The sequence below is a fragment of the Herpailurus yagouaroundi genome, unplaced genomic scaffold, assembly GCF_014898765.1.
Source record: "Herpailurus yagouaroundi ecotype Mexico unplaced genomic scaffold, PumYag 191, whole genome shotgun sequence".
Lineage (NCBI taxonomy): Eukaryota > Metazoa > Chordata > Mammalia > Carnivora > Felidae > Herpailurus > Herpailurus yagouaroundi.
In genome coordinates, this window is record NW_024412422.1 from 18,464,094 (window position 1) to 18,467,912 (window position 3,819).

Consider the following 3,819-nt stretch of genomic DNA (forward strand, 5'->3'; position numbering starts at 1 on the left):
GAATCAGAAAGCAAACAGATGGGAACGTGGGTAATTAAATCAATATATCCCAAACAGACGAGGCAAGGGGGGGAGGGGGGAGGGGGGTGGGCCTGGAAGGAGGGGGGAAGCAAAACAATTAGGTCAAAAACTGAAGTTTGAACTCATCACACGCATTCATTTCCAACAGACTGTCCCTTAAAGCTGTGCAGAATGAAAACGCAGAACAAAATAAAACACGCACACGCACATTCTAGAATCTCTTTTGTTCCGTTTTTCTGGAATTCTGTGATTTCTTTTTTTCATATAATTCTTTAGAAGAAAAAAAAAAAAAGAAAAGAAAAGAAAAAGGCAGTCCCATATAGAATAATGGGTTTAAGTCCTTCTTATAGGGGCCGGTTCTGTCACAGGTTAAGGGTCAATTGGGTTGTGTTTTAGAGCAGGCATGTGCTAAGCCTTTCCTATATTTTAAACAGATAATGTCCCTGTAATTTGGGAACACTTACACGAAGGCTGGCTTTGTCCCTTTTTTCCAGTATGTTTGTGGCTGCTGCTGTTGTGCTGAAAAAGAAATACTGTACCTTTAAATTAGGAGGCTCTGAATAATCAACCTTGGGCAGTGAAAAGACTAATGTGCTGTGGAGAACAAGGAGTTTAATCTAATTTAGTTGGAGGGTGTGTGTCTGCGGTGTTGTTTTTTGGAGTGTGGGAATAGGAGACTGAGCTGGCTCCTTGAATGGTCCCTCCTGTGCCAGAATCAGTGGGGAGCCCCGTAGACGCCCGGGATCCAAAGCCGGCCCTTGAAAGGGAGATTAGAAGCATGCTCTGATTTGCAATTCACACTGGTGCACCCCGTGGAACCTTTGGTAATATTTCAAGCCACATTTCAGGAGAAGTGGCCTTAAAATAGCTGCCTAAATTGTATCGGAGTAACCCAGTGCATGCCAGTCATCTGCTTCACGACGTGCGTGCTTTTGGGGAGCTCTGCCCTCCGCACCCCCACCGGCATCTTACAAGGAGCGTTTTTAGGTGTCGTGCAAACTTTTGTGCCTGTTGAATTTGCCGCATTGCTTCCGGAGGCACAGACAGTGTGTTTTTCCCTAGTAAGTACCACATCAGGGGACGAAAGGTATTTTCCTTGCAGAAAAATGGGGGGCCAGGGTGCCTGTTGGGTTAGAAAATAGAATTTTCCCTGACTGCCTTTTTGTTGTTGTTGTTGTTGTTTTTTTTTTTAAGTCTGGTAATAAGTTTCTGCAGAAATGTACCACAGGATGAGGTCAGGGAAATAGCGCCTACTGGTATCAGAGACCTCTCTGCACGTCAGGCAACGATCAGCAAAGAGACCACGTTTTCCCCTTGCTGGGAAGCAGCCTTGGAAAAGTTCCTGGTGAAATTACACACATTGATGACACTGGAAGTTGAAAGACCACAATCCTCGTGTCGTGGGATCGCCAAACCTGAACGTGCCGGGAGAGACCGTCCACGCGAGAGCCGGGAACAGGCAGTGAGAGGCAACCTGAGCCGCGTTTTATCTGAAACTTCCCCAACGCTCTCCTCGTTCTTTTCACGAGCTCGGCTGACACGCTACAACTCTACTCTCGCAATTAGCCTGTACCGTGCAAAGCCTATGCTTTAATTTCTTTCTCTCGCTGAAAGTGTCAGTACTTTAATCTTAAAGAGATTATATGGGTTTTCTCTAATCTCATTTCAGAGAGCCGAGCACAGCGCTTATAAGTTCCACTGACTATAACATAATAATAAGAGATGCAACTTTGATTTCTAGCAACATCCGTGTCAAAGTATTTTATACTTTGGCCTTTGCTAGAATGGAATGTCACTGCCTCGCTTTCAATTCCCTTCCATCCGAAAATATTTAGGTATCGTTCAAGATACTGCCTGACTTCAGAAATAGTCCCTTTCAAAAACCTTCTGCTTTTCTGGGGGAACATTTTTGCAAGAGCTCGAAGGTAGCCCGTGTGTGAAGAGTAGTTCTTGGATATCTTTTTTTAGGTGGTTGGGGTAAAAAAAAAAAAGAAAAAAATTATATTCCTTGTCCCTGCATGTTATTTGAAATCATGTTTAATTATAAAGTTTCATTAAAAACCTTTGCTCAAAATTTTAGAGGCCTAATAAGATTTCCATTAATTTAAACATATCACTATTCCCACGACAGCCCCAAATGCTTTCTTTCGCCGCTTTCATCCATGGTTAAATATGTAAATAAAATGTCTAAAGTCATTCTTCAAAGAAGACAAAAGAAGAAAGGGCTGAGGGGAAAGACAGCCATAAAATTCCTCCCAATTCTCCATAACATTTGCCAGAGGGGGGCCGGTTGCCAGCCAGGGCCGAGCAGCAGGGGACCTCCCTGCTCCTAACGATCACACATCTCAAATCCCACACACAGGAAAAAAAATAAAATAAAATATCTTTTCAGCTGGAGCCATCGAAAGACCCTTCTCATTTATTAGTTACAGAGTTATCTCACAGCTGTTCATTTCTCATCTATAATAACGTCTATTTGTTGGTTTCTGTCTCAGCTGGGCAGAGCGGAGCCCTGGTGCAGACATTTTTATAAAAACGGGGGAAGAAAGCCATCTGAAGTGGTTATGGCTAAAATAACGGGTCTGAACATGGCTGAATTAGAATGGCACATAAAAGATCGATTAGGACGCACTTTCTCAAATAGCTCACGCCCACTCCTGGCGTTTGGGGCTCTCCCTTGTGTCCAGAGTTTCTGTGGCAGAGAAGCAAAAAAGGAAAGGAGAGAAAATGGGACCAATGAAGGACCTCGGCAAGGAAGATTCTGGAGAGGCCAAGGGATGCCCGCTGAATTTTTTTTTTAACTTAAAGGTTTTAAAATAAGCCACTAAACAAACAACAACAAACACAAAATCATAGGAAGAATGGCAGCCTTTAAAACAGCAGGGGTTTTTTTGTTTTGTTCTGTTTTGTTTTTTAACTTGGGAAATAACAACACGGTTGAAGGTGTCTTTTCCACTCTCTCCCTCCCTCCAGCCTCCTCCAACACCCCCACAGCGAGAGTCAGGGTAGCGACTCAGGGCCGGCTGCACAAATCTGCCTATTAGTTCTGGGGTCCTGGGCAAGCCTCAGCCTCAGTCTTCTGGGTGTTTACTGGACGGATGGATGGGTGGATGGGCAGGTGGACGGATGGAGGGTTGGTGGGTGGGAGGACGCTGGGTAGGTGGTGAATGGGTGCGTGGATGGACGGATGAATGTTTGGATGGGTGGACAGTTGGATAGGCTGGTGGATGGGTAGGTGGGTATGTGACATCTCCCAAGTTTCTTACAGATGGAAAAGAGTACCACTTGTCTTAAATAAAAGCCAGTATTCCGAAGAGCCTTCTCAGAGGAAGGGCCCCCCTTCTGCCACAGCTTACCAAAAGCTTCCCGGGGGAGGAGGAGTGCCTGCAGTCGCCTCTCCCGCGGGAGCACTTCCTAGAGAGAGCCAGCAAACCCGCAGCGCCTTCCCCTGGAGGGCTGCATCCAGCTCCCCCAATGCCCAGTGCAGGGCGGGGAGACGGAGGGGGCCGCAGCGATCCACACCGCACACCTCTCCACTGTCAAACCTCAGAAAGGAAGGCGGAGGAAGAAAGAAGGCGGAGGAAGAAGGTCCGCTCCTCCGACCTCTCCTCTGGCCGCAGTCATCCAACTGCCCCCCTATACGAGATCCTGGGAGTCTCAGAGGAACTTAAAAAAGATCCTGACCTAGAGGGCGTCTAAGAGGAGAGAGACCCGCCCGGCCACCTCCTAGGGGAGCTGTTTATTTAAGGGTCACTACGGGCTTTGCAAGTTCTTCTGGAGGCCAGGAGTGGTGTGGGT

At 46.6% G+C, this 3,819-nt stretch overlaps 1 long non-coding RNA gene across 1 annotated transcript; it reads left to right on the plus strand.

The window, feature by feature from the left end:
* Nucleotides 1-932: 932 nt before the first annotated feature.
* On the plus strand, nucleotides 933-2,100 carry LOC121010484 (uncharacterized). The gene is made up of 2 exons (XR_005781195.1): nucleotides 933-1,082; nucleotides 1,216-2,100. It is a non-coding gene; the product is annotated as an uncharacterized LOC121010484 (long non-coding RNA).
* The last annotated feature ends 1,719 nt before the right edge of the window (nucleotides 2,101-3,819 follow it).